Source organism: Antedon mediterranea, chromosome 4 (genome assembly GCF_964355755.1).
Source record: "Antedon mediterranea chromosome 4, ecAntMedi1.1, whole genome shotgun sequence".
In the NCBI taxonomy this organism is placed as follows: Eukaryota; Metazoa; Echinodermata; class Crinoidea; order Comatulida; family Antedonidae; genus Antedon; species Antedon mediterranea.
The window spans coordinates 17,257,679-17,280,787 of record NC_092673.1 but is presented as its reverse complement, the minus strand read 5'-3'; the positions used below and the strand labels follow the sequence as shown (position 1 = coordinate 17,280,787).

Here is a 23,109-nt window from a genome sequence, read left to right as displayed (position 1 = left end):
GTAAAGTGATGCCCTACTCAGGGGCTCGAAGGGTGGACGCATAAGAGCGGCTAGGACGACATTGACGTCCCAACGTGGAATCAGGGCCTTGGTAGGAGGCCGTTCTCGAAACATCCCGCGAAGCAAACTGGAAATTGCAGGGGATGAAGAGATGGTCGAGCCGTCTTTAAAATTCGGAATTACTGCAGCCAAGGCAGACCGATAGCCGGATACGGTGCGAACCTGCAGACCTGACTCAAACAGGTAATGTAGGAAAGCGCAGACCTGGCCCAAAGTCACTTTCATAGGGTCGGTCTTCTGGCGCTTGCACCATTCGAAAAAGTGTTTTAATCGGCTATTGTAGACAGCAAGAGTGGATTCCCGTCGGGATTTCGCCGCGAGGGCGGCCGGACCATCTGGAATGCCTGAGTCTCTGAAACGATCCCTGACAATGGCCATACAGTCAGGTCGAGGGATATGAGGTTCGGTAGAGCAAACCGAGCTCGGCCCTGCGTCAGCAAGTCGTTCCGAATCGGAAGACGTAACGGCTGATCGTACAGAAGGCCCAGAAGCAGTGGAAACCACGGCTGCCTGGGCCAATACGGCGCTATTAGTAGGACTCGGCATTGATGGCGCTGAATGTGCGTCAGGACCAGTGGCAGTATTGAAATCGGTGGAAAGGCATATGCCCAAAGGTTGTCCCATGGTATGGACAGGGCATCCACCGCCCACGCATGTGCATCCCGATATCGACTGCAGAACGTCGGGAGCTGCGTGTTGCCTGACGTCGCAAACAGATCTACATGGGGCCGCCCAAAGTGGTTGAAGATCTGGGTGGCGATTATTGGAAGAAGACGCCATTCCGTAGGACGTAGAAGTGGACGGGACAGTGCGTCCGCCACTATGTTCAGACGACCCGCAATGTGGGCCGCTGACAGTTGGATGTTGTGTCTTATACACCACATTAGCAACGTCCACGTGTGGCAACATAGCGTGGGGGACCGTGTACCCCCTTGCCTGTTTATGTATGCCACGACGGTTGTGTTGTCGGAATTGACGAGAACATGGCGATTTGCCAGATGGGGAAGAAGAGCCTCCAATGAGCGCTCGACTGCCCAAAGTTCGAGCAGGTTGATGTGGGCGCGCGTCTCCTCGGGCGACCAGAGGCCGGAGACGCGAATGTCCGGAGACGGTATGTGACCGCCCCAGCCTACTTCGGATGCGTCCGTTTCCACACGGACATCCGGAATTGACCTTTGTATAGGTGTGCCCACAAGTAACCTGTCTTCCACGAGCCACCATTCGAGATGCGAGATAATGAACGCATTCGTTGGAACCACTTTGTGTAGAGAGTCTGATCTTGGGCGGTATGCTGCCAGAAGGTGCAGATGTAGAGGCCGCATCCTTAACCGGCAGAACGGAACGAGGGCGACGAAGCTGGCCAGTGACCCCAAGGTGCGTAGCCAGTCGTACGCCGTCGGAGCCTGAGCATTGATAAGATGTAGCACTGCAGTTCTTGCCTTGGCCACACGCTCGATGGATGGGCACGCACGGCCCGTAACCAAATTTATTTGGGCTCCGAGATACAGAGGGTTCTGAGAAGGGAGAAGACATGACTTCTCCTCGTTTATTATGAACCCTGCTTGTTCCGTCACGAGGCGGACAAAAGATAAGCTGCTCAGCAGCTGGTCCCTGGACTGGGCCACGATCAACCAATCGTCTAAGTACATGAACACTCTGATGCCGTGTTGATGAAAGAACGCCGCCAGGGTTCTCACTAGACGAGTAAACACTCGTGGGGCCGTTGAGAGGCCGAACGGCAGAGCTACGAATTGGTATACCTGATCGTGAATGCGGAAGCGCAGCCAACTCTGGTGTTCTTGCGCAATAGGCACGTGAAAGTACGCGTCTTTCAAGTCTATTGTGGCTGCCCAGTCCCCTCGTCTTAGCCCCAACAGGATAGATGAGACAGTCTCCATCCTGAACCTGCGGGGCCGGATGTACCGCTTGTTCAGACTTTTGAGGTTTAGGATGGGTCGCCAATCGCCCGATTTTTTCTGGGCGAGGAAAACGGTGGACTCGTGTCCCGGGATCGTAAGTTGTTCCTTTCGAACATGCACCACAGCTCCTTTCTGGAGTAGTGCTTCGAGGCCCGTCATGAGCGCTTGACTCTTTTCCGGCTCTGACGGAATCCTCGTGTGCCGGGCACCTCCGCTCACCGGAGGGCTCGAGAATTCGATACGATACCCGTGTGTCACGGTGGAGAGAACCCATCTGTCTGTGGTCAGGGTCTCCCAAACCCGTGAAAACCGTTTCAAGCGACCCCCCACCTGCCCGCCCTCGCTTGGAGGGACGGGCGTCCCCGGGCCGTCACCGGCGCTTCACATTATAATACCGGCGACCACTCCTGTTGGTGGCGCCTTTGGCACCCCTATTTCGCATTCCGCGAGGGGGGTGTGAAGCCTGTCTTGATGTAGAAGCCTGACTTTGCATAGGCTGAGCCGGTGGCGGCGGGGGAGGCTGCATCTGCTGAGGAGCAGCAGGGACAGGCGGCGGTCGTGCGGCTGTCCTTGAGCGTGAATTGCTAGCTCGGCGTTTCTGCGGGAAGCGCGCTCTTGTCTCCCGACGAGCTTCCCTCTCACGAGCCCATTTATCCTCCTTCTGTGAGAAGGAGCCAAAGAACAAGTCCTGCGCCCCGAAGGAGTCAGACGTAGTAAACCTACGGAAATCGGTCGGTGCGATGTCAGTTGCACCCAAGACGTTAACGCGACGGGCCGCGGCCGCAGATAATGAGATCGTTGCCTGTTGATCAACAACCAGGCCCATGATCTGCTGTAGTAGAGCTATCACGTCCGAATCGCCCTGGGGCGGATGTTCTGGATCAGCCAGAAAAGATAGCAAGTACCCGGCCATAGAGGCGGCTCTAAGCGTCTCGCGTGCGGCCCTGTCGACGGACGTAAGGACGTCCTCTGTCCGGGATTCCGAAGGCTTCAAAAAATTAGTCCTGGACGGGTCCAGGTTCTGGTCCTCACGGACCCGTTCCTTCGCTGCCTCCGGGACGCTCGGCGCCGCGATGTACAGTTCGAATTGTTTCTGCGGCACCGGAAAAGCCGATGACAGGCTATAAGGCATAGGCCTACGAATCTTGGACTCTTTAGCGATCAGCTCCACACGTTCCACAAGTTCTGGATCGAGAGGCGTAACCGGGCACGAAGATACCTTCTTAAAGGGCGTGCGTACGCCAAAAGTGGAAAACCGCTTAGACGAAGGAGTATGCTTAGGCTCGCGATACGTGAAATCGACGCCGAGAAAGGACAGCACCGCGGGGACCGTCCGCATAACTAGCGCCTGCAGACCTTCCTCCCCTGGCCCGGCCTGCTCTCGTAAGCTATCTCTATCATCGTCAGAGAGCGAGGCCATCGTCCTGTCACTATCGTAATCCCTTTGCCGGACGGACGAACCATCGAAAAACGAGGTCTGCTGTGGGCCAACATCAATGTATGGAATATGGGGAGGAGGTCTAATCTGAGAGGGTACCTCAGGCTCATCCCTCGGCAGAGCTCTCACAGCTGCAACAATGGCTTGCAGTAACCCCGGAGAAATCTCATTCACCCCCGGAACCGCAGAGGCCGCAGCCGGTGCAGGCATATCTGGAAGGCTAACTTCCGGCGCGACGGCAGGAGGGCCTGCCGTATCGGCGGTACCCACCTCCGGAGGTGGTACAGCTTCCGTGCGCTCCTTAGGCTTAGGGAGCGATTTGAACTTGGACGGTGTCCAGCGGACACAAACATCGCACGGCGACAACTCGGTACACGTGCGGCAATGTATGCACTCCAAGTGGCGGTCCCACTTCACGGTAGAGCGGGGACCCCTACATTTAACACACTCCTGCTTAGGCATGGTGATCTAACAGACCTACTTCTACCCACTAGCCTAACGAACAACAAAAGATCTTCCAGTATTTCTATCCAGGTGAAACACACTGGATAACGGCTTACAACGCTAAATTTTAACTCCTGGCAACTAGCCAAGGGTAACGATTCTAAACGTATCCAACCACAAGATAACGATCTACTACACTTAGCTTCGTTTTCTTGCTCTATTCTTCTCTTCCAGTCTACAGTATAAAAGTCTTTATCGCAAATTCCTCAGGAATTCCAGGAATGTGTTCAGAAAAAGACGTACGTACACAACGACGTTACGAAAAGAAATGATGACGATGATAAGTGGGTGTGTCTCACTTGAGGGCGTACTGGTGGCGGACTGATCCATTATCCGACGGGGGTGGGGAAAAATTAATGTTAATAATGTTCTTCTTTTCGTAATGTTTACCTCTTGTCGGAGAGAGAGGCTTATGTTGGTTTATCCAGGTAAGCTAGGCACGATATAGACTAATTATTTTTAGTTTCTGTTACACAATTTGTTATCAGATAATCTTAGAGATTTAATTTAAGCATTGTATTTCAATGTTCAACAAAGATAATAAAGATAATGCAATGACTAATGAATCCAATTAGTAAAAATGTATGAGATATGAAATTGATAATGTGACACTGATGTGACCATTTATAACAAGTTCAATATAAGTGCATTTATACAGAAAACTAACTAATTTATTTATTCCAATATATGCCATGCTTTAAATAAACATTAATAGAACATCATCTTGAATAAATGCCATATGGTATTTATTTTCTTGAATAAACGCCCCGCTGCATGCATTGTTGTTCTACAACACATTTCTATTTGTAGTAGAATTCATTGATTGACATGATCTACAATTTACCAAGCATTTTGATACAATTTTTAGTGTAGTTCAGTTTTTTATATAAATTATATTGTATTTTTTCATATCTGGGGTATTTATTTGATTATACACATTACCAAAAATTACATCCAAAAAAAATAAATGCCTCCCCTGAATAAACGCCCCGGTAATCTATTTATTGAGTTTCTGCTACTACACAATTTGTTATCAAAAATCTTAACTAGAGATTTAATATTGTGTTTCAATGTTCAACAAAGATAATGCAATGATTAATGAATCCAATTAGTTAAAAGTAACCGATTATGTTGATAATTATAACAAGTTCAATATAAGTGCATTTATACAGAAAATTAACTTTTAAATTTATATAATTATTATCTATTGAGTTCCTGCTACACAATTTGTTATTAGATAATCTTAGAGATTTAATTTAAGCATTGTATTTCAATGTTCAACAATGATAATAAAGATAATGCAATGACTAATTATTCCAATTAAACACCACAGATTTCATTGTACAACACTACAATCTCTATTTTGGTATATATAATTATAATAGTGATTATGATATTAGGAAGTGATGCTAATGATATGACGCATTAATTCTGATGAGATATTATATTTGCACAGTGATAATGAATACAGTAAACTTGTCAATACACAGCAGCAGTTTATCATCCATTCTGATTATATTTGATAAATGTGCTTTCTTATAAAAAAAAGTGTATTACTAATGTCTTCAGTGTGAATCTTCAACATATAATAAAGAGATACTTTGTTTTTTAACGAATACTTATTTATTTATTTCTGTCTTTAGGCCTACATTGCTCTGTGAAATATGAGATATTCTAATGTTCAACAAAGATAGTATTACTAGAACACAGCAGTTTATTACTGTTCGGTACAATTACATTTTTTTGGTTATATTTACGCACAGTGATAATAAACTTTGTCAATAGTCAATCAGTCAATATTGTACACACCAAAGTGATAATAAATAGGATGAACTTTGAATATTTTTATACTAATACCATTTTATCACAACATATCAATACAAAGATTAGTTGCCCAAATATTAGACTTTCCCCAAGTCTGTTGTTATTCTCTTTTTTTTTATGTTAGTCCACCAGTCAGCGTTTTGATTTTGTGCTTTTATGTATGAAACGCCACTGTGGCAATTGTAGTGATTAGTCACACATGTAAATATGTATGCAAATTACTGATTGTCATTGATTGAATAAAAACCTGACGATTGCTGCCTTTGCGTGAGTCAACATAATAGAAGCTAGTGTGTATACATTTTATAATTATCGGGCATTCCGATCTACTATACCAGTTATCTTTTTACTAACATTAAGTAATTAGATAATTCTAGAACCTACACTACCCAAATATCTGAAGTTAACATTTACTAAATTAGGATAAGTAATTAAAAAAGAACACTCATTAGACAGATGTGTATGAAATAGTTACAGAAATTGCTTGACATGAACTTAGAGAAAAAAAGAATATTAAAAATTGACAAAATATTGTGGAAAGTCAATTTGACGATGATAATTATTAAATTGTTAATGTCCAAAGTGTACTAAAGTACTTGATGCATGCACAGTATTATGCCTAAAGTTAGACTGATTTATTTAAAAATGCTTGTAATTACTTTTTTTGTTCTATTTTGTAATAACATATTGATTGATATTGATATCTAGTTATTTAGTACATTAACACCAATTACTTCATCAACTGGAATGTAATATACTTGTAACTAATATAAACACCCAATAAAACGGCCTGGTTTAAATTACTGATTCCAATATTTTCAGTCCCTCAAACCACCCTGTGGCACTTCAAATGTTTCACGATACAAACGCAGAACTTACTGTAGATTACTAACTGGCAGTGAGTTACTGTACTGTACCACTAGTATAGTAGAAATGCCAATGTTTTAGATTTTAAGGTCTCCAATGGTGTAATAGCCCACCCAGGACTAGCATACAAATCACACACAACTCCTCTTGTTGAGGAGCATTTACCATGTTTGGAAAGTAAAGTGGTTGGCTGTGCGATTATAGGGATTTCATGTATGTTCCTCATTATGTTGTGTAACAGATTTTCTTGTGCAATTTATTTAGGCTGTTTAACTTCATTAAAAAACACAGCAATATTATTTACAATTTGAGCAAGGAATTCTTTTCGTAACTTTGAATTGTGCAAAAGCGGTGCAGTGACCAAAATACATGGGCAATGTATTGTTATTAAGGTATCATTAACAATGTCATTTTCATGTTGGATGAGCTGCACATTTCGACTACTTCAGCTGGTTCATCTTCGTATGTGTTTTTACTGATCAAAGCCCATGGATTCCACTTTTAAAATCTACGTATATCAGTTAATGGTCTCCAGTATTGCGACACTATAAGGATGTAACGTACAAACTCAACAAATAAACAATTACCTGCACTTTTCACGAGGTGCGTATTGTTTACACATCCACTTTATATTCTGTCAACTGTTAATTTTATTTATGAACAAAACATGCAAGTGTTGGGATACAGCAAGTAAAAAACATAAAAAAATGTGGGAAGAATCCTCAAAAAATGAGAAATTAATATGAATTTTATAAAATTTATAAATTTTTGAATGTAGGCCTAGGCCTATATCATTATTTTATTTCATATACGATCGCTGCAAACTGAGATCCTGATGCGCACGTGCACCCTCATATCGGCGCCATCGTTTGGAGACGGCGTGCACCCGAACGATCATGAAACAAAAATCACTTGCAATACACGAAGATGTGCTGGAGATTTCTGCTGGAAATGTAACATTTGCAGCTATAACTTCACTTGTACAGCATACGGTGGCTAAGCCCACCAAAAAAGGCCAGAAAGGCTGGGTCTAGCTGTACTATTACTAGGCCTCCTAAAGAAGGTAATACGCATAGCAATAGCGATGCTTTTGCTATCGCCGGGCCATCATGTACTAACGTGCTGCAGCTTAATCAACAGGTCGGAGTAGGCCTAAACTATGAGGCTAGGGTTGAAAACCTTGAGCGGTTGAAGAGACGAAGGCTGCTTAACAAATAAATGAGTCAACGCACAACCTTTTATCTCAGTTGATGACACAAATGTTGTCACAATGAATATGATGACAGTAGCTCGGTGGTTAGCCTCACGAGTAACATTTACGATAGGCATCATCAGTACGAACATGTTGTGTCTGACCTGGAGGAGGGGGAAGTATCAGGTACACAACTATCCAAGAAGGATGAAAATCCTGAGCGGCCAGCCATTAATAATAGTAATAGTAAGGTCAAAGGCCCCCTTCCTCCGGGTTTTGTTTTTGTTTTTTCCGCTGCGGGTGATTCGCATCCACCAATCAAATCAAATCAGCCAGAATCCAAAATCATTCAACCGTGACCAATGCCGATAATCACGGGAAAGCTCAGCTTTGATTGGCTAACGATGACATCATATCACACAATGGTGGTTTTGTAGTTGAGCCTCACGGAATATTATATTCCAAAAATTAAATACATGGATATTTTTTATGGTATGTGTGCTTTTTCTTTAAAAAAATTGAATAATAAAGGCCTCATATCGAGAAAAAAACGGGTTTTTGGCACTTATAATAATATATCTTAGAGAAAAAAGCACATAGCATGTGGAACTATATAATCTTAGCGTAGGAAGACATACAAATCCCAGGTCAACTGCAAAAACAAGGTTGAATAGGATAAGGTCAAAGACTTTTGAGTAAACAATCTAGCGCGTATGGCCGTACGTGCAAGATGAGAAGATATTTAACCTAATTTTTTACGTGTTTGGTTAGATGTAATGAAAATAAAAAATAGTCGATCTAGAGTTTGATAAAGCCATACCCTACCACCTAAAAGGAAAAATACCTCATCCATACAAACTCAGCAACATGGATATGGAGGCTATTGATGATCAAATAGTAAAATTGATATCAAAAGGGGTGGTCAAACCAGCCATGTTTTAACATGACATGACCAGTTTGTATCAAATATTTTTACAAGGCCAAAAAAAGATGGAGGGTCCAGAATGATATTAGACCTCTCTAAATTAAATGAATATGTGACATGGATACAAACATTTCAAAATGGAAATGTTTGGAAATGCATTGACACTAATTTCACCAGGTGTATATATGATGTTAGTCGACCTCAAAGATGCATATTTTACTGTACCCATAGCAGAGTCGGACAATAAATATTTAAAATTTGTTTGGAAAGACAACCTGTATAAGTTTGTCGCATTGCCCAATGGGCTTAGCTCAGGGCCTTTTCACAAAATTATTAAAGCCTTCAACTGCGTTTTTGCGCAGCAGAGGACATATTCTGTTGGTTTACATTGATGACATTTTGTGTATAAACCAGTCAGAAGACTTGGCCGGTGGTACCGCCAGGGAAACTAGTGAACTTCTAGCCTTCCATTGGGTTTTATCATTAATAGAGAAAAATCAGTAATGAATCCTACGCAGATCATAACCTTCTTGGGATTTGAAATAAATTCTATAAGTATGACGGTTTCCCTTCCATATCACAAGAAGGAGGAAATTAAAGTTCAAAGTAAACACATACTTATTAAATCATACTACCATTAGGAAAGTTGCGCAATTTTTAGGCAAAATTATAGCAACACTACCTGCTGTAGAGTATGGAAAGCTTCATTATAGGGCACTAGAGAAGGAGAAAATACTAGCTCTTAAACTAAATAAAGGTCATTACGATAGGCCTATTAGTATTTCCGTCAATGGACAGGAAGATATTCTTTGGTGGCAAAATAATGTCAAAGACGCATATAAATTGATATATCATGGGTACCCCGACCTAACAATTGAGACAGACGCTAGTGGTCTAGGTTGGGGTGCCACTGATGGACATACCCACACTGGCGGAAGGTGGATAAACAAAGACCTAGACATTGCATATGCTACAGGGGCAATAAATATTAATCACTTAGAATTGCTGGCTGCTTTCTTCGGCCTTAAAGCATTGTCCTGTAAGAGAAAAGCTAAGCACATAAGGTTGAAGGTTGATAATACCACGGCAGTAGCTTACATAAACAACATGGTTGGCGCAAAATCAATTGCGTGCAATAAAATGTCAAAAGCCATCTGGTCTTGGTGCATTGAGAACAAATTTTGGATAAGTGCAGAATACCTCCCAGGTAGAGATAATATAATAGCTGACGCAAAGTCTCGTCAGTTTAAAGATGAGACAGAATGGATGCTTAACAAAGAATTGTTTATAAAAATCACTAAAACATTCGGCGAACTGGATATAGACCTATTCGCTTCTAGGCACAATGCACAATGCACAGCTCCCGAAATATACATCATGGAAACCGGACCCAGATTCAATTGGTATCGATGCATTTCTACAAATTGGTCCTTTGCCAAGCTCTATGCTTTTCCGCCATTCTGCCTTATAGGCAGATGTTTGCAAAAAATATTGACAGATAATGCCATAGTTATCATGGTGGTCCCAAACTGGCCAACACAGTATTGGTATCCTAAATTACAATCAATGATGGTTGGGGAACCACTGAGGTTTAAGAATACCAAACATGCCTTAACATTACATGGTTCAGATGATTGTCATCCCCTTTATAACAGACTTAACCTTTTTGCCTGCAGGCTATCAGGGCGGAACGCTACAACAAAGGAATAAGCAATACTGCAGCAGACGTCATTCTGCAATCCTGGAGACGGTCAACGTGGAAGAAATATAACTCACAGTTAACAAAATTTATAGACTTTTGTGAAATCAGGGGAATCACATGGCAACAGCTAAAAACCGGTCACATCCTCGATTTCCTGATAAAGCTGAAGGACGAGGTCTTAGGCTATAGTACTATCAGTACGGCGAAAATCGAAATTGTAAACTTTCTCGAAATCTTAGATATAAACATGAAGGAGTCTATTGAATAACTTAAGTGGTACATCAATGGCGCAAAGTACAATTAAAAAAATCAACTCTAGGTTGTTAATTAATCTAATTTCTTTACCGTAATATATAATGCTTAAATAATCAGACTACAAAAATTCTCTGTAACGCTCTCATTCAAAGTCACCACGATTACGGATCCACCTCATGGTTTGATGGACATACTAAGGACCTTAAAATTAAATTACAAACAGCACAAAATAAAGCTGTAAGGTTTATTTTAGGAAGAGGCAATTGATCACACGTTGGTGAATATGAACTAAATGTTGTTGGTTATTTGAATGTAACAAACAGAGTAAAATTGTTACAACTTGTACATGTACATAAAATATATTACGGAACATCCATCCCATATATGTATCCATATTTTGTCAAATTAAGTACCGCCCATAAACATGAAACCAGATCCCGAAAACATAACTTTCAAATCCCTCGCCTAAATGGTGTTGGACAAACCAGCTTCTATTACAACGGAATAAAAAACTGGAATTCTCTTCCAGATTGTATAAAGGCCACAACCTCTACTAAGCTGTTTAAACACAAAGTCAATGAATATTTTAAGAATGTTACATAATGTTTCTTTTTGTTTCTTTCTTATGAAATTGCGTTTACTTTTTCGTTTAAATAACTTTTTTAAAGATGTCAATTTGTCTCAGTTAAATGTACATAAGGACTTAGATGGAAATAAGTTACACTAAAAATGTGAAACTTTATCTAATTATCCTTGGTTCATTTTGTTCTGTTTCCATTGTTTGACACCTAGAACTGTTTTTTAGTACTTTTCTGGTGTTGTCTTTTGAATTTATCGTCTATTTTATAATGTATTTTATGTATGAACCAAATAAATTCAATCAATCAATCAAACTGAAACGATTTATGAAAGGGTTATTCAATTTTAACCCACCGACTCCAAAATATGCACAAATTTGGGATGTTCGCTTAGTTACAGACTATCTAAAATAAGGTGAACAATTATACATTATCGCTTAAAGAATTTACCATAAAAGTGGCATTGTTATTAGCATTGTCCTCAAGTAGGCTTCAAACCTTATATAATTTCAAATTTTTAAATAAGAATATCGAGAATGAAGCAATCACCTTTTACATTTGTACATTTACTAAAAACTAGCAGACCAAACAATACAGGTCAACTGGTGGTTTTCCACAAAAGTGAAGACCCTACCCTATGTCCGGTCAGAACAATTCTAAAGTACAGGGAAAAAACTAGTAATTTAAGGGAAAATAAGGACAGATTTTTTATATGTCATAAGAAACCGTATGCCGAGGCATCAAAAGACACAATTGCTCGATGGATAAGGACAGGTTTATCAGAAGCTGGAGTAGATATAACTAAATTTAAAGCCCATTCGGTTCGAGCGGCTGCATCTTCATCAGCAAAATTAAGGAATGTCCCGGTTGACTTAATAATGAAAACAGCTGGGTGGAGAAACGAACATACACTAATCAGATATTATAATAAGCCTATAAAATTTGTAGAAAATCCGTCATTTCAACAGGCACTGTTGAGAAAAGTTGTGTTTGTTGTTGGCTACAAATAGCTCCTGTTTGCATTTTGAACCAGTTTATTGTTGTTTAGTTTTCTAATTGATGTTTTTAGGGTGAGAATCCTAAAATGTTAGACTATTGATTATAAGCAAAATAAATGCTTTATGATAGTTGTCATATTTAAGTTGCCCGTTATTATTACGAGAGACTGTAGACTTTTGGAAATAAAGTTGTTTTATTGAAACTAACATTTCCGTCAATTATTTGGTTTACAGTTCAAACATGTTTCCAGAGTTGGCTTTAAACATCTCAGTTTACAGCGAACGTATATGAAATAAAATAGGAAGATTAATCGAGACTTACCTGTAAGTTGAAGTTTGATCACTATTTTATGAATATGTGAGTGAGGTGTAAACTGCCTGCCTCAACCCACCCCAAGTAAAACAATTATATTATAGAACAAGGCAGGTTATAAGTTCAGTCAATCTAATGATATACCCACCACAAATTGCAATAGTAACAAAGCAGGTATTTTTGAATTCCATATAAAGTGTAGAACGACATACTAAAAGTCACCGAAAATCCAAGCATTGGGTTAAGGGGTCAGAGGTCAATAAAGGTCATTTTAAGTCAAAATTAATATGCCCCATTAATTACATATATTTAACCATTTGAAATACATTATATACAAGTGTGATTTATGTCATCCGAAAGTTTATTAAATTTCCTATTCAGTGATATCAAACTTATAGTCATAACATTTTATTTAGCATGTCATTTTTGCGGAAAAACACAACATAATGTGTCAATTTTGGCTAAAAATGTTGTTTTCGCTGTAAACAACAATGGTATACAAACAGGGATACCCTGGGGTGAACATTTCAGTCCAAAGTGATACACATGACCAGCTCAAGATGCAGATGAGTTCCTGTTCCTGTTGCTTCTGGATGATCTACATTCCATTTTTTCCAGATGGCATTTTGTTTTTGGTTACAGTATTTATATTGGGATGTGTAAGTATTTTAACGATTATTTAACCAGTAGAAATACAAAGATGTTCAACAGCAGTTTGACAATGACCTCCATGACCTCCATCTGGGCTGGATTGTCAACAGACCTGGTGATTGAAAAGGTTTCTATGAGAAGTCTCAAAGAAAACCAGAGGTTTGACAAGAGATTTAGGAATGAGTACATCCAGACCAAATCTGCGCTGAATGTAATGCCTCGCAATAGTATCAGGGCGTTACTCCAGCAGCGGCCAACATAAGAACTTATGGCCACACGTCAGGAACACAATAGCAATTAAAAAATCCATTTGGTTACAACGAGATTTCATACCATTGACACGGGAGTTACTGCAGGTGACTTGGAATATTGGCAATGTGGTATTAAGCATTGAATACTTTGGACGGATGTTAGGCCAGAAAGTCTTGCAATGTATTCAAGATCCTGGCAATAAAGTACATACAGGCAAATATGTGTGCATCGATCCTACAGTTCCAGAGGAGACTCGAGGTGACATACAACAAGGAAGTTTTTGAGCATGAACTTTGTTATCCACCAGTACTTTTTGAAACAACCAACTTACAATACTTTCAGCTAATAAACCAACATGATGCCATGTGGAAACAATGAATAGTCTAACACATCCAACTCACTGAATCATGTCCAGTAGGCCTACATTCTAGATGGTAGTGCTCTACTGCACAGCATTCCATGGAATAGTGTAGAGACTTATGATGCGATCTGTAAAAAATATTGATCTGCCATCATAGTCTTTGATGATTATGAAAGCGGCTCATCCACCAAAGACGGCGCACATGGTAAGGCGGGTCAGGTGGTAGTATCCCTGTACATTTTACCAGAAAGTGATACTGATGACATAGTTGTGAGTCCTTTTCTATTTGAAGGATTAAACAATATGGGCAATTTCACAGTAACCTAGGCCGCAAGTGTCTCTCAGGGTCAAAAATTCAAAGTCCTTTTTTTTACATATTTTTCAATTAATTTTGAAACATACATGTTTATATTTAATAAAAAATAATATTATAAAGCTACAACTATCCGGACATTTTCACATTAGACTCAAATAAAAAATTTGTGGTATTATATAGCTACAAACACCATAAAACCAACTAATTGCCACTTCTACAGCTTACTGTGTTAACATTTTGTACTTTTTAAGCTTTACCATGATAAAAACTGTAGTTTAACAAGGATTGTTCATTTGTGTCGGAGTGGACATTTTTGGAGATGAATAACACTTAATAGTATAAATAAATTAAAAACTTGTTATTATATTAATTAAGCATGAATTCAATTTGCTATTTTATGCATAAGTACATGACACCAATTGACACAAAACAAAAATGTACAACTATAACACTCATGACCACGCCTAAAACATCATCTGAGTAAGACTAAGACAAAATTAAATTTGTCAGAGAATTTAACAAACGTTTTATCCAAATGAAAAAAATAATGGTCCTACTATTCCATAAACACATTAAAACCAACCACAGTTGGCACTTCTAAAGTGTACAGTGTTAACATTTTGTACTTTTTAAGCTTTACCATGATAAAAACTGTCTTTTAACAAGAATTGTTAATTTGTGTCGGAGTGGACATTTTTTGGACTTGAATAAACAGTATAAATAATTAAAAACTTGTTAATATTAAGCATGTTCAATAAATTCAATTTGCTATTTTATGCATTAGTACATGTCACAAAAAATTGTACAAGCATAACACTCATGACCATGTCCAAAACATCACACTCATGACCATGTCCAAAACATCATCTGAGTAAAACAAAATTGAATTTGTCAGAGAATTTTAACAAACGTTTTATCCAAATATAAAAAATAATGGTCTTATCATAGCCAAACACCATAAAACCATCAGTTGGCATTTATAAAGTTTACTGTGGTCATATTTGGTACCTACTTTAAATAAAAAGATGTCGTTAAAACAAGGATTGTTAATATGTGTCGGAGTGGACAATTTTTGGACATATTAAACAGGACATGAAAAACTTCAATATTAAACATGTTAAATTTTTTGTGTGTTTTGTTTTTGCATTAAATACTTAAATTGATCACCTATAACAACCAGTATTATTAGTAATTCATAACTTTTGCCATGGTGGCTTCAACTAACTAGTTTAAAATTATTTTCTGAGAGGCTAAAATGCCACCTCGAAGCAGGTGCCGGTGGCTCGTTTATAATACTAAAAACACAGTTAAACAAGATTATTTTCACTTAAATATCAATGACACAAACAGATATAAATAAAATAACAATAACATTGTCTCATAGTTGTTAAAAAATCAGCCATTTTACTTTGATCAAATATGTGTGTCGGAGTGGACATTGTGTGAACACCATATTAGAGTGCATTACAGTGAATTACTTGGGTTTAGAGACATTATATGTACATTATATTAATTGTAGTATGTCAGCTTATAATTTTTGCTATGAATATTCAACTTTTTATATTATTAACATAAAAATTAATAGTAGTTTATGAGGTGTGTCGGAGTGGACATTTTTTTGGACGGACAGATTTCGATTCCCCGGCATTCAGCCAAATTGTCAGTTAAATATATTATTTAAGTTTTAATGTATGGTCAATCTTATTAGTGTTGTATATAGATGAAAAACAGTAGACTTGCTTACTTATTTGCTCTGGATATAAGCCAACGTGTCGGAGTGGACATTTTGGACGGACAGAATTACAATAATGAAAACAACAAAAAAGTTAAACATGTATACATTTCACACTCATTGTTTATACCTTATACGTTTGGGGGTAGATCAACCAATTTAAATGTACATAATTCATATAAATATATATATAGTCTAGGACAAAAATCTGAAAAGATGCTTAGAAATCAAGTTAGGGGGAGTGGAATGTTAGAGGCTGTCAACATAGCCAGATATCCTAATTAAACCCTTCTGATCACTCTAAGCCCTGTTGACACTTAATTTTTTGCCTCGTCTTGAAATGGCGGCCATTTTTCAAAATGGCCGCCATTTTTGTATAAAATGTGGATAAAATCAGATCTAAATAAGGTAGCTACACAATCTTGGTGTCTAAACACATGTACAGTACTTCAGACACGGAATCCACTAGGCCTTGTTGACACTTCAGTTTTTGCCTCGTATTAAAATGGCAGCCATTTTTCAAAATGGCCGCCATTTTTAAATAAAATGTGGATAAAATCAGATCTAAATAAGGTAGATACAAAATCTTGGTGTCTAAACACATGTACTTCAGACACGGAATCCATTAGGCCTTGTTGACACTTCAGTTTTTGCCTCGTCTTGAAATGGCAGCCATTTTTCAAAATGGCCGCCATTTTTATATAAAATGTGGATAAAATCAGATCTAAATAAGGTAGATACAAAATCTTGGTGTCTAAACACAAATACTTCAGACACGGAATCCATTAGGCCTTGTTGACACTTCAGTTTTTGCCTCGTTTTGAAATGGCGGCTATTTTTAAAAATGGCCGCCATTTTTATATAAAATATGCATAAAATCAGATCTAAAAAAGTTTTTTGGACAAGTAGTTCTCGAGAAAATGCAGATTCAGTTTACTTTACTTTAAGACTGCTCGCCGGCTTTTGAAAATTCTCTCCTATCTCTTAAAAATAGCAGGTCTGAAAATAATACTAAAAAGTGGTCCAAAATTGGGACCGTGGTCCGGATTGCCTCCAAAATGTAATGGAGTGGAACTTGACCACATATCTATCTAACCCTAATTTTGGTAAAGATCTTGCAATAACTTTTTGAGTAATCCTGCTAACAAACAGACAAACAAATGAAAGCACTCAGAAACTGAGTGAAGTACTTGGCAAAATATATCCACTGATAGGGAGCATGTTGAATGATACATTTTTTTGCTTTAGATATTAGCTTGACATAGTTCAAATCCAGGTGGGGTTTATAATTTGGGTACGCGATAGACTACATATATCTCCTTAGCGGAGGTAAATGATATTAGTTTATGTAGGCCTAATAGGAGGGCCTACACAGTCAAGATGAAACATCTGTGAAGTTACATGCAAATGAATTCAACAAAAGCTTAGGCTTTAAAATCCTAGTCATGGCTCTATACAAACTAAACCTTTACCAATTTGTAAAACAAATTCCAGATTTTCGATTTCATGAACAGATAAATTAGGTAACCATTTTGAAAAAATGTTAGCTACTGTGCACTTAACTTTAAAAATTAATTAATTAAACTATTTAAATTTATTTATTATAGATTTAATGGATTCCTTGCCTGAAAAAAACATGTGTTTAGACACCAAGATCGGGCATATACCTTATTTAGATCCGATTTTATGCACATTTCTATAAAATTAGCGGCCATTTTTCAAAATGGCCGCTATTTCAATACGAGGCAAAATCTGAAGTGTCAACAAGGCCTAATGGATTCCGTGTCTGAAGTACATGTGTTTAGACACCAAGATTGTGTATCTACCTTATTTAGATCTGATTTTATCCACATTTTATATAAAAATGGCGGCCATTTTGAAAAATGGCTGCCATTTTAATACGAGGCAAAAACTAAAGTGTCAACAAGGCCTAATGGATTCCATGTCTGAAGTACATGTGTTTAGACACCAAGATTGTGTATCTACCTTATTTAGATCTGATTTTATCCACATTTTATATAAAAATGGCGGCCATTTTGAAAAATGGCTGCCATTTTAATAAGAGGCAAAAACTGAAGTGTCAACAAGGCCTAATGGATTCCGTGTCTGAAGTACATGTGTTTAGACACCAAGATTGTGTATCTACCTTATTTAGATCTGATTTTATCCACATTTTATACAAAAATGGCGGCCATTTTGAAAAATGGCCGCCATTTCAAGACGAGGCAAAAAATTAAGTGTCAACAGGGCTTAGAGTGATCAGAAGGGTTTAATTAGGATATCTGGCTATGTTGACAGCCTCTAACATTCCACTCCCCCTAACTCATTTTTTTCACATTTTTTGCCTAGACTAATACATGTACAAACAACAACAATGCATTTCATAAAAATGATTTTTTGCAATGAGACACTCAATTTTGTCCAAAAACATGACATTTTTGGCCGCTGTAACAAAAGTTTTCATCGTAGCTCAATAAAAATTATTTTGTAGTTTTCCCATCATGTGCTTTATCAAAAATTACAAACTAAATCAGACAAATACAACTTGATGAAGAGCTATTTGCGTATTTGTCATTACGTACATTCGTTGATACTAAAATCATCAAAAATCTATCTATAGTAAATCATGAGTTGATTCCAAATTATCAAGACTCATTAATTAATCAGCAATAGTACATACCACTAATGAATTTCAATATTCTTCTAGCTATCATCATTTGTCCTATTTCATGACGATACAATAGGTACAGGAAAAACATTATTTGCACCAAATACTTCCAATAAACATAATTTAGTTTTACGCTATTTTAAGAAAATTTGAGTTTTCGTAAAAGGTCACTGACCTCTATAGTTACATAACAACTGTTGTATCAATTAGTTTTTAGAGTAAGAAATACATATTATAAACATTTGTAGTTATTTAGATGTTATTGGCAGGCATAAATGTTACCTCTAAACACTAGTTTCATCAAATGCATCGGCAATTATGGAATAAGACATTGCAGTTAATAATTTTTGTTAGGAAAAATTTGAGTTTTTGTAAAAGGTCAATGACCTTTTGACCTCTAGTTACGTATAACTGTTGTATTAATTGTTTTTTTAATGTATATTAGTAGGATATATATACTATGCACATTGGTACTAAAGCTATTTAGATATGATTATAAAACAATGGATTATAGGCATAAACGCTACCCCCACCACAAAATTGTTTACATTACATTTGATCAAGAATCAATTTCAATAAGAATAGTACATCATTACTTTTAAAATTCTTCTAGTTAACATCATGTTTCCTATTTTATATATCGATAGGTACAGAAAAAACACAATTTTGATTAAATGCATCCACAATTATGGCATACGATATTACAGTTAATCATTTTTTTATGGAAAAAAATGAGTTTTTGTAAAAGGTCAATAACCTTTTGACCTCTAGTTATATAAATAGGTGTTGTATTTTGTTTTTTTAAATTGCATATTAGAAAGAAATATATATTCTACACATTGATATCAAGATTATTGAGATTGGATTATAAAACCACAAGTTATGGGCATAAATGTTACCCCCTACCCCAAAAATATTTACGGAATAAAATCGCTATATAGTTGTTGAGATTATGTTAAAAATAATGTTTTCCAATGCTTCAATTTTCGGTGACTTTTAATATGTCATTCTAAAGTACATTTGGAATGAAAAAATCAATGTTTCGTTACTATTGCAATTTGTGGTGGGTTTACCTCTAAATATCACTAGATTGACTGGACTATTATCATTATACTTATCGCTGCAAATTATTGCTCTGGACATGTTTGATTTAAAGTATGAAGGTGCGCGTGCGTGTCGGGATCTCAGTTTACACCTCACTCACATTCATAAAATAGTGATCAAACTTCAACTTACAGGTAAGTCTCGTTTAATCTTCCTATTATTTATCATTTTTTCCAGAATATCAATAAATTATATATTGGGTACAAACTGATTCGAAAAGCAGCCAATTCAAAACATGACCGATTTCAAACGCGGTCATGGATTATCTGGTTATCTTGGGAAGCAGGACAGGCAGGGGCCTTCTGGTCAAATTAATAATATAACACGAAGCATGCAGAGCACATAGGCCCCCTACTGCACAAATCTTTATTCGTACAGGCTACTACTACTAGCCTCTAAGCTAGCGACTAGCAAAACCACTAGAGGGCAGCAGACATCTTTAGGGAATAGACAAGTGTGACCCTTAACCTGTTAAAAAGGGGTCAACTTGCGCATGAATTTACGAACTCTGATTGGCTATTCAGAAAAAACGAATGACTGTACGATCTTCTCCGGAAAATTCCGATGAAAAATTTGAAATTCCTTTGCCCACATGTCTTTGCGATGACATTTTATTTTGGGCTCGAAATGTTAGTAAAATCAGAAAAAATCGAAAACATGCCTAATATTTTGGGATTTTGCTTATATATTTTAGATATATTTATATTTTAACAGTGTTCGCCTTTGGTTTAACATAAATATCACCTATATTGGATCACAAAAGGTTTTAAATCACCTGATGCTAGGTGAGTAAGCAATTCTAGGCCGCGAAGTCCCTGATGACATCATCACACAGCCTGGCTGAGGTGGGGGTATTCCTCCGGGACATTCGCGCAGTCCGGGGAGAGGGTAAACATAAAATAAGTACTTTCTATCTTATTTTTGTGATTTTGACACAATTTCCAAACAAAATGTGGTACTATGCAAATATATATTTGTCACCATCAACTTTCTAATTAAAAATATGTTCATAAAATGTATTTATATGTGTTTTAGTAGTATTTTCACCCAGTGACTATTTGTGTACAAGGTCACAAACGTGGGGTGGGGATTCCTATGTAAACAAAGGATAGTGATGGTGCCAAATTTTTACACCTTATTTTATTCATAACTTTCGAAATAAATAATATAATAAATAATAAATTTTGTTGATTTAAAGTTTAAAATGCTTATGATTATATACTCTTTCAAACTGAACACTATTCAAATGCAGAAAGATAAATTGAAAAATATATGCCAGTCCCTCTAGGGCCTACTAGTACTACCTACTATATAGTAGGCCTACTACTAGCTACTGGTTAGGCCCAATATATAGTCTAGCCTAGGCCTATATTTAGAATAGGCCTAGGGCCTAGGCCTAGCTAAAGGGCTAAAAGCCTTTTTGATAGCTAGAGGTAGGGCCTAGGGCCTGTCCCAGCTAGTTAGAACTAGCCTAGCTAGGCCTATAGGCCTATCTAGGCCGATATAATATAGTACTAAGTTGGTAGGCCTAGGGCTAGGATACAGTAATGATAATAATGAAATAAAAACTTACTTCTTCTGTTTGACATTCTTCGACATGTTGTGAGTGGTTTGTTGGGTGAATAAACTTTTATTTTTATAGAGGGCGCAATCACCATTTTTGTCTACGTAACATTATCGCTGTGTAATGCATAATATCAAAGAATATATATCACAAGAATGAGTATTCCGCGATTTTTGCATGAGAAATTTGTAACAGAGAGCTCCAGAGAGTGATGCCCGCCCTCATAAGGGCGGATGTATACATATTACATAAGACTTAATTTAATAGATAATATACATGTCACATTAAATAGAATTATGATAATAGTTTTGCAATTGTAAACTATTTTATAATACATATTTATTAACAAACTAGTGTACATTCACTTTTACAGACAATTATTTACTAACATGCTAAGTTAGTTCACAAAAAAGGCCTAACACAGCAACACCAAAAGTCAACGAATCGTTACTCAGCACGACCTATTCTTTACCATTGCCCGTGTACTACTCTACGCCCGGTAAATTAAGTATTGTTTTTATGATATAAATCAGTATAAAATACATGATATTAATAGGAAAAAATGTTAAATGTCATTAACATTTATTTGTTTTACCAGAAACAAGTTAAATATAGGAATATTATTAAACAATCCTTCGTGAAAACGCCTAAACACCAACACGCCCGGTCACGCTATTGTAGCGCCCGGTTGATAAAGCAAACTGTTTATACGGCAGTTTTTACTAAATAAATTGCATAAAACGAACAATTAAATATTCAAATAGTATTTAACATGATGTTGGCATGTAGTTGATAACATTTTTTATCATGAAAATACTACCGGTGGTCCAGCCTTTGATTAGTGAAACCGTCACAAAAAGTTGTATACATCCCAGATACATCCACACTTATGGCGGCGCCCTACCACATGGACAATATTACTGTTACAGGGAAAATCGCGGATTACTCATTCTTGTGATATATATTCTTTGATAATATCGAAGAACTTTATTACTCTCTGGATTGGTGGAATGGATATTTTGTATAATATACGATGAATAGCAAAGCACGTACATTTTAATACAGTATAATGATATCCTCGATGTTAAAATCTCCCCCTTCCAAACAACACCACAATCCTTACAAATAAAAAAAAAAGCTTTTCGTTCATTAGTATTTATTAAAAAATATATGAATATAAACATTAAAACACAGCAGCATAAATACTTAATTGAGTTTTAATTTACAAAATTGAATTAAAAGTGACAAATATCAAAATATAAAACATTTCATTTTCAACAAATAGGTATTAGAAAATTCATTCATATAAAAAATATAATTCAGTTCTGTACAAAAAAATGTATTTATTCAATTCACTATATTTAAACATCGTTCTGCACTTCCGTTTACCTGGTCTCATTTGCATAATATGCACATGTTAGTTATTTATTAATATAAATATGTTCAAAATTACAAAAGCAAAACCAGAACAAACACATATATGTTTGTCATGTTTTGTTTTGTAATTTTGCAAACTTAGAAAAGAAAGAACAAAATATTAATGTGAATTGACTTATTATATTTATTGTTAGGCCAATTAAGTACGGTAGGCCACACTTTAACCAAAATGCAGCATGAAGGATGACAACATTGATATCGCAAAATATGAATTAAAAAGGGTGACAGAACACAGAATGCACATCATTAATATAATAACATCATTATCAATTTGGTCATTTTTTGTAAAAATCCCTGTACTATAAATACAGTGATTCCTACCTGAGCTTTTAGATTTATCCACAACAAATTGTGTTGTTAAAATCCCTGTACTATAAATACAGGGATTCCTACAGCTTTTAGATTTATCCACAACAAATTGTGTTGTTAAAATCCCTGTACTATAAATA

General features: G+C 37.2%; 1 protein-coding gene and 1 long non-coding RNA gene across 3 annotated transcripts in view; both read right to left on the bottom strand.

Moving 5' to 3' along the window:
- The window catches only part of LOC140046790 (uncharacterized), a 33,013-nt gene extending 11,740 nt beyond the window's left edge, over nt 1–21,273 (bottom strand). For both annotated transcript variants that reach the window (XM_072091521.1, XM_072091522.1), the window contains exon 1: nt 21,233–21,273. The gene's annotated coding sequence lies outside the window, so the exon portion shown is untranslated. The remainder of the gene's footprint in view (nt 1–21,232) is intronic.
- The window catches only part of LOC140046073 (uncharacterized), an 80,569-nt gene that overhangs the window by 32,091 nt on the left and 25,369 nt on the right, over nt 1–23,109 (bottom strand). The window lies entirely within an intron of this gene.